Here is a 9,192-nt window from a genome sequence, read left to right as displayed (position 1 = left end):
TGAGGAGGACAGTGTGAGGTGTAGGGGTTAAGTGTCTCATCCCCCACCCCAAGTAGTGTCTCTCAGTCCCCAGACACCTCCCCCCCCCCCCCCCATCCCTGGGCTCTCTCAACCTTTCATACCTCATCTGGCCTGTTCCCAGCAGTTTCCTCTAGATCTTCTCCATTTCTCTCAACCCCAGTGCACCACCCCAACCTCAGTATTCTCACACTCAAACATTCTTCATCCTCCTTCCCCCAGCAGCCTCTCTCTACTCTTACCAAAGGCTTTGATAGCTATTTATAAGATCTGGCACATGGGCCCACTCCCTCAGATTTTTATCAACAACAGTCACAATCAGCAGCTCCCCTTCCCCCTCAGAGAACAATCCAGAAAAACAATAGAGCAAATCTACCATACCCTAACATACTAACTACCAGACTCAAACAGTAACAACGCTACGCATGAAAAGGCAACATGCAATTCTTACAACAGGTCCTGGAACAGCAATATATCTCATTCTGCAAAAACAAAACAAGCTGGACTGCTATAGATTCCTACACAGACTAGACACCGATAGAATACCCCCGCCTGTATCCCAGACTCTCACCAAACACAGAATAAGTGCCACAAATAAGAAACAGCAGCATGCAGAGAAAAACCTGAAATAGAAACCCCTAAAAACTAGGGATGTGCAGGAGGAACGGATACGTTTAATTTGGTATTCGTCGGGACCCAAATCCATTACATCCATTTTCGGGATACCCAATTCGTCCATTAGTTATGTATGGTATTCGTTTCCCATTAAAGTTAAAAAAAAATCCCATCCCAACCCTTTAAATTTAATTAACTACAACCCCCCACCCTCCTGCCCCCCTCCCCCCCCAAGACTTGCCAAAAGTCCCTGGTTGTCCAGCGGGGGTCCTGGAGCAATCTCCTGCACTCGGGCCGTCGGCTGCCAGTATTAAAAATGTCGTCGATAGCCTTTGCCCTTACTATGTTCAGGGGCTACCGGTGCCATTGGTCGGCCCCTGTCACATGGTAGGAGCACAAGATGATGCCGGCTGTCCATTGCTACTACCATGTGACAGGGGCCGACCAATGGCACCGGTAGCCCCTGAACATAGTAAGGGCAAAGGCTATCGACGACATTTTGAATACGGCAGCCGACGGCCCGAGTGCAGGAGATCACTCTAGGACCCCAGCTGGACCACCAGGGACTTTTGGCATGTCTTGGGGGGGTGGGGGTCAGGAGGGTGGGGGGTTTATTCATTCAGGATTCGTTGCATTCGTGGGGGTTCGCCATATGTTTTGCGAACCCATGAATGCAACGAATAGGGACCTATACATTGCAGATTGCGCATTCGTTCACAACGAATGCATATCCCTACTAAAAACCCTAACATGCAGCATAACAAACAAAAATGCGTTTCCTTTTGTACTGAATGAAACACAAAGTTAACAGAGAACCACATCCCAAAGCTGACTTACTCAAATCATAAAACTTAAAATAAAGTGAGGATTTTTTTTATTTTTTACCTTTGTTGTCTGCAAATTTTATTTTCCTGAACAGACTGGTTCCAGTCTCTCTTTTCTTTTCCTCTGTCTATCTCTTAACCTCTTTTCCAAGGTCTCTGTCCATTTTTCATTTCTTCCCCTACATCTCCATCATTGATCTTTCACTTTCAATATTGCTCTTCCATTTTTCTTTTCTGTTTCTCTATCCATTCAGCTAAATTTCACCATCTCCTTCCCTCATTCTCTCTTTTCACCTCTCTGCTGCCTACCAGCTTTTCATCTCTCATCCACTTCTCAGCCCATCTCCCCACTCTTTCCCCCTCTTCCCAGAACTCCTATTCCTATCTTTCACTCCTTCCCCAGCCTATTTCCACCTTTATCTTTTATCCATTCCTTAGTACCCCATTTGTACCCTCTGTACTCATTCATCCCCAACCCTCAGTGACTTTCCTGTGCCTCTGTTCCCTAATTAAGTTACTTCTGTCACTCACTTACCCCTGCCTACAGTCCCTTTCTTCTGTCTCTTACCCTCCTCCAGTCACCTCCTTTTCAGCCCCATTTCCACCCTTTCTTACCCCTTTCACAGACCCATCTCTTTCCACTGCCTCCTACTCCCTTCTCCAGCCCTCCAGGTCCTTTATACCATATCTCAACCCACCCTCACCAAGTATCCCTTTTCTTCTATTCCACATCTCACATCCTTCCATAATCCTATCTCATAACACTCAGCCTATCCAATGCACCCAAACTCTTTACCCAACCACCAAGTCCATATTCTCCCCATCTAGCCACAAGTCCCTGCTCTCCCCAATCCCAAAGTTTCCATTCTTTCCACCTATTCTCTGAGTATCCAATCTGCTCAAACATCCCTGGGCTTCAACTCTCTTCCCCACACACGATCTCTGTTTCCCTTCCTCCAGTCTGGAAGTACCTATTATTTCCCCTCCTCCTCCCCATCTGGAAGTCCCCACACTTTTTCTGTCTCTCCATCTGTCCACCAAATCAGACCCCCCCGTTCCTTCACACATCCTGAGTCTCCATTGCCCTCCACCAATCCTCACTCTCTCCGCAATCCCCATTCTCTCCTCCACAAGTTCTCTGGAGTCTCCACATCCCTTCAATCATCTTTCAGTGCTTTAAATATGTTCCTTTTACTGCTCTGCCCCTGATTCTTTATTCCTGCACCTCTGTCCTCCAAAGGACACCTGGCACTTGTAATCTCATCCCATGCTACTTCTTTAGGGAGCGCTAAACTTTCATGTCACCCCTGTGCACTTCTCCAGCCACATGGCTCCGTAGCTACAGAGACCCGTAAGGGTCAAAAAGCTAATAAGTGAGCTGCATAGGTAGAGATGAGAAATGTCAGGGCTGCAAACAGAAAAACTGTGGGACCAGGCTGCAAATGCTGGATGGAGTATGTGGAAGAGATATTCTGGTAGAAAGAGACTAGAACAGGTAGAAAATAAACATAAAGCTCTGATGGGGATCCAGAGGAGATCTGGAGCCTTGGGGCACTAGAAAAAGGAAGTCCCTGACTCTTGCTGAACAACAGCAGCCACATTAATTGATCCACCTGAGTACTGCTTAAGGTCTGTGTCCTTCTCTCCCTGAGCCTTCACCAACCACAAACACGGACATCAACACTGCTCAAGTGCTCAACACTGTCTCTTCTCTTGCTCCCTGCACTGCAAGAATGTTGATTCCATTCCTGCCACTTTCTCCTTAGCAGAAGCCCATGCAGTGCCCCCACACTGTATCCCACTGTCTCTTCTACCTCAAGCAATCACAATGCTTAAGCCACTTCCTGCCTCCTTGTCATTAGTCACACAGGGCTGCAACACAGAGGTTGCTCGTCTGTGACCAGATGCTGTCAAAATGCTGATGCTGCCTCCTTTCCTATTGGCCCTGAATGGCTCAACTTCACAAAAGGGCAGAATTGGGTGATCCTGAGTGTATAGTGGGCAGACCATGGCCCACTCATGCCCACCCATGCTATGCCACTGGTAGTGGGGGACAGGGCTGGGGTAAATGTTAGAAGCAACCTATGTTTGGAGGGGAGGGGAGGACAGAAGTGGGATTGGTGGACTTTTGGAAGGGGAATGAGAGATTTAAAAGGGAGATGTTAATAAGAAGAGTGGGGGAGGGGTTACTATTGAGAAAGTGGGTTGAGGAGGGTTGGAGAAGATGGAGTTCTGGGAGGGAGAGGGAGATTTTTTCTGCAAAGACAAAGTTCCGCCCTTCTTTCCTACCCCACATTCATACCTTTCACCAACAAAAATCCTTCCCCCCTGTTCCTCTCTTCCCCCTCTTCATCCCCCCACTTCCTCCACCCCATTCCTCCTTCTTAGCTTCTCAGTTCTTCCCACCCCCCATGCACAGTCTTCACTTTCCTTTATCACCAATCAATACCCCTCTCCATGTACGGATTTCTCCTTCCCTATAGGATACATGCTCAAGCATGCGCGTACATTATGTGTGTACTTTACTTGTGTACCATATGCGCATATGATATGCAGCTACTCTACATGCATAATGCTCGTGCATATATGCGCATGTTCTAGCTGTTTATGCACCCGCTTCATAAGCTTATGGACCGCAGGGGCGTTGTTCTTTCTAATGATGCCTTCTGCCAGACAGGTGAATTTCACCACTAGGGACATCCAACGTCTGGTGTCCCTAGAGATGGCAAATGAGGCCAGGTTGTACACCCCTCCAGGCCAGTGCAGGGAGTGCTTGGAGGAAGGTTCAAGTGGACTTCAACAGCCATGCTCCTATCTGAGAGGGGTAAGTGGCCTGGGAGAAAAGATAGACCTTGCATGGATAAGTGGGAGGGAGGAAGGGGAGGTTAATTGCAGTATGGAGAAGATGAAGACAGTACACGGGGTAGGGAAGAAGGGGAAGTGGAGATGGGTGGTTCTCTCTAGTGTATAGAGGAGAGTTAGAGTGGGTCAGGACATGGTAAAAGGATGGGGAAGGCAAAGGCAGTGCATTGGGGTGGGGGAAGGCAGAATTGACTTAATGTGTGGGGCAAATAGGTGGAGGATGAGGTGAAATGGAGAGGGCTTCCTTAGGGTTGGGTCAGGGAGTCCAATGTCCTACAAGTTACACTTTGATGTAGTAACTATCCTTCCTTTTTGTTTATAGATTGGGGTCCTGAAGAAGACTTGAGAGTTGCGCCTCTGGAAGAGGAGATGGCTGGACTGGCTGCAATTTCTACAGAAGTGTGCATACTTTGAGGGCCCAGAAGAGATGAGCCTGCTTATTGATTTTATTGCTACTACCTATGTGTTTAGAGGAGATGAGCAACAGAGGACAACTGGCCAAAGAAAAGAAGATTCAGGAGGGTGAAGCCATCTGCGAGGAGATGAGGCTTGTAGCTGAGAGAAAAGTCGGTGCCAGAGAGAAGTACAAGAACACAATGGTTATCTCCGAATACAGCAACGATGAGCACCAGCAGGCCAGGCAAAGGCAGAGATGGGGGGGGGGGGGGGGGAAAGGCATCTGTGAAGAGACGAGGCTTGCAGGTGTGAGATTCATCATCAGCAGAAGGAAATGCAGAGGATCACTGACCAGCTTCGTGTACAGCAGCGACAAGTGATGACGTTGACAGTCTTAATGGAACTGTCATTATTTAAGGACAATACAGTTGGTTAACTTGGTTAACTAATGATTGCTATCCTAGTCACCCCCTCTGCTTCTGTGAAGGGGTATCTTTTGGTGGCAGAGCTTTCATGGGAAGAGTTTTGCTGGGCCCTTCCTATACCCAGCAAAGTGGCATTCAACTCTCGAATTGCACCGCATAGCTCCTAGGATGCAGCATTGATGCTAGCAAGAAACAAGTTTAGTTGATATCTGGCCTGCCTTTGCATCCTTCTAATTTCTTTGCTCCCCTTCCTAATCTCCAAGTGGATAGCCCTTGATCCTTTTGTCACAGTGGGTCTGTATTTGCTCTTGCCAGCGAAGAGTTCCTCCACCAGGTGTTCTGCAAAGACATCCATGGAGGTATATAGAGAGTTTCATTATTTCGCTCCCCCTCATGGCCAGCATTGGCCTCTTCGGCGACAGGGATCACCCCCCCCCCCTCCCAATTTTGGTTGATATCTTCATCCACGTGAGATTGTGTTCAACATTCTCATTTCCTCTTGTGAGAAATACATCAGCTTACTGAACAGCATTAGTGATGCAACCCTTCTGCTGCATTTGTAAAATTTCCTGCCACTGCGTCTGTCTCCTGTACCATATGCACCTCTGTTGCGGGGTCTTCCACCTCTACACTATGCCCACAGACTCTATCCTCAGCATCAGTGTCAGTTCCTCTTGTATGGACCCCTGTGATGAAATCCCTGTAGAGAGTGGCCCTTACCAGTTCCTCTACTTCTGTTAGCTGCATGGTGGCCCCTCTCCTGTCTTGTGCTTGGAGCTTTGTGTCTGGGCCACCTTGACTTTTACAGCCAACAGACCTGTTTGCCACCGACAGGCTGCTGACATCTTTGGAAATACTCTCTCATATTCTTTGCTTTACCATTATGGAAGTCTTCTGTCCAAAAAGTGCCTCGTACTTCTCACAGACCTTCCTCGCAAGCAGATCCTTCTCTTCCTCTGTAAAGCATGTCTCCCTCTGCCACCTTTTCTCCTCCCAGTTACTGGGACCAGCCTGCTGTGGATCCTTACCTCTCTGGCCACTACACCTTCTCCCATCTCCCCCTTTGCTCTGTTTCTTCCATCCTTCTTCTTTTGCCTCCACTCTCACCCCCAACTGCACCCTCATAGTCTTGTACACCCCTCTCCTCCTGCCCCATCTTCCCTCCCCGACTACATTCATCTGACTCAGATGCCACACTCCTCCTATCCATCCTGTCCCCCACTTGCCTGCCTGTCACACTCACCCTCACTCTCAGACAGCCCCCTCCCCCCCCCCCCCCCCCCCCCCCCCCCCGGTCACACTGCATTCTCAGAGCAGTCGCACACTCTCACTCCGCTCTAACCTAGAGGACGAAAACACAGACAGAAAGGTGAAAACACATCAATTCACAAAAGGAAAGGCTAAACAGCAATGAGTAAACAATTAGTACAAGGCAAACTGCACTCAGCAATTGCAAGAATAAGCTTCTAAACTACCAATAACCTCTAATCACTTCCTCCTGCTCCAACCAACTCCTAACTACACCCACACTAGGGTTCTGTAAGGATCTGCTTTTAGCCTGAAAGGAGAGGATCATGTAATTATTGGCTGGTAGATCATGGCACTGTCCACAACCAATGGAACATGTGCTACACTTTCCTGCTCTCCTCACCTATGCAGCCAATGCTGTATTTCCATGTCTATCGAGACAGCCAATACAAAAACTGCTTCTTTTCCTGCTCTAACCTACACCTGCCATTATAGTTGACAGGAGATGTTAGTTATCTCGCACTAATTAAAAACAGGTCTGTGGATGTTTCTGGATCATTAAAATCATCCCAACAGTTGACCCGAGATGCACTCACTATTCACCACATTTGCATGGATTTTCTGCGCAGATTCAAGCGTGGCTTATTACATGGCACTGCTACCGAACATTTTTGGCATAGTTATTTCATTTCTGCGTAGATTTCTGCGTGCAAATCACTTACATATATTTTTCTTTTTACATCCCGCAGAGGTGCCAGCTTTTGCCACATGCGCTCAACAAACCCGTGCAGAGCACTAGAGCCTGTTTCACCACAGGTCTTATTACATCAGCCCCTACAATATCTAAGAATGTATCCCATCTGATTTCACTGCCTTGTCTTCTTTCAGTTTTGCTAGTTTAATGCAAAACCCTTTTGTCTGTGAATGAAGCATTATCTACCATGTATTATTTCAGCTCTTTTCACAGTGCTTCCTAACCCTCTCCTGGATGCACACCTAACCAGTCAGGTTTTCAGGATATCCGTAATAAATATGCATGAGATAAATTTGCATACACTGGAGACTCAGGGTATGCAGATCTATAACATGCATATTCATTGTGGCTAGGAGGGGGTTGGGAAACACTGCTTGAGTGAATAATGAACAATATTTGTTTTTTGCTCATTTGTTAATTTCGTATTTCCGATTTTGCCTTGTCACCCTCCACACATTCTTCCTTTGTGATCACCTTTTTACAATCCCACCTCTGCACTTCCTTGTTTCACTAAGGCATCTTTTATAAATGTGTTGCTACCCAATTTTACTGCCTTAACTATTTCCTCCCTATTTGTACCTGTGCTGTTCTGACTAACTTTCCTGTTTCCCTTCTCTACAATTTTAAGAATGTCTTTGAGTAAATCTCTGCCTGCCTTGTTGGAGGTCTGTAGATCACACTACTGTAAAGATAACCCATGGTGTCTCCTTAGAGCAATTCAGCTGTTTAGTGAAAGTGCTATTCCTCCCCTGCTCTTTCTAACCAGATTATAGTATTGTGTTGTTATATCCCAATCTTGGGACTCATTGCACTATGTCTCTGTGACAGCTGCAATATTCATATCTACCTTCTACCATGTTTGGGGTATTATTACTTAGATTACCATTTGTACACATAGGGCCGGATTTTAAAAGCCAGAGGATTTACGCGTGTGGGGGGGGGGGGGGGGTTACGCGCCTGTTCTATTTTAAAAAGGGCTGGTGACATGCGTAAAGCCCTGGGACGCATGTAAGTCCCAGGGATTTACTAAAAGGGAGGTCCGAGGGTGGGGCCAGACGCCGCTGTGTTGGAGGTTCGTGTGCCAGCAGGCACAAAAGGTAAGACAAAGGTCAGGGGGGGTTATAGTAGGGCTAGCTGGGGGAAAGGTTGGGAACGGGGGAAGGCAGCACGGCTCGGCGCGCGCAAGGTGCACGCCCCATAGCCTTCCAGAAACTTTCCTTCCCTTGTATTTCCTCTGTATATTCTGATAACTACACACCTTATCCTCTTTTTTTACAAGTGGCTTTGTGAAAGTCCCCTTTATATAATGTATTTATTGGATATGATAACCCAATTCAGACTGTAAGCAAGTTTAAGGGTGCAGGGACCTGTCTGCTACAGGACACTTCCAATTGCCCTCCCACCTTACTTCACAATCCTAACAGGTCAATACAGTAAAGTGCGGCCGCGGTTACCCTGCTTCTAACCCGCTTTCTACTCACTTTTCGGCCTCATTAGTCCAACCCGCGATAAACTATCCCCTTTAACCCATTCTTACCTCCTCTTTAAATCACCGGGTAACCCCTTCCGCCCGCGGCATGTATATTAGATGTAAACGATCGAATTAGCTATTCCCTCCCATACAGTAATGCGCGCCCCGACTATCGCTTTTTTAACCTGCAGTTTTGCCGCGCGTTTAACCTGCTAACTTACCGCCTACCCTTACCCCTGCGTTAGAGGCAGGGGTAAGGGTAGGCGGCAAACTTTTCTCCAGCCCCCGTTCACCTGCCCTGGCCGCGTCCATGGGTGCTGGTCTCCGGGGCAGCCCCAGTCCTCTCTCCCCTCCTCCCGAAGCAACGAAAGCGGAAAAAATCGAAAAAGCAAAAAAAAAAAAAAAAAAAAAAATCGAAAAAGCAAAAAAATAAAAATAAGTAGCAATGAAACGACTTACTTTTCTTGCAGCCCTCCTCCAGAGACGGACATCGGCGGAGACGGACCGCGGCTCCCCTGCCTCCTGGAGGCAGCTGCCGGCGAAGATGGATGCCTGCACGGGCGAAAGCGGCCCCTGTGC

The sequence above is a fragment of the Rhinatrema bivittatum genome, chromosome 9, assembly GCF_901001135.1.
Source record: "Rhinatrema bivittatum chromosome 9, aRhiBiv1.1, whole genome shotgun sequence".
Lineage (NCBI taxonomy): Eukaryota > Metazoa > Chordata > Amphibia > Gymnophiona > Rhinatrematidae > Rhinatrema > Rhinatrema bivittatum.
This window is presented reverse-complemented; position numbering follows the sequence as displayed.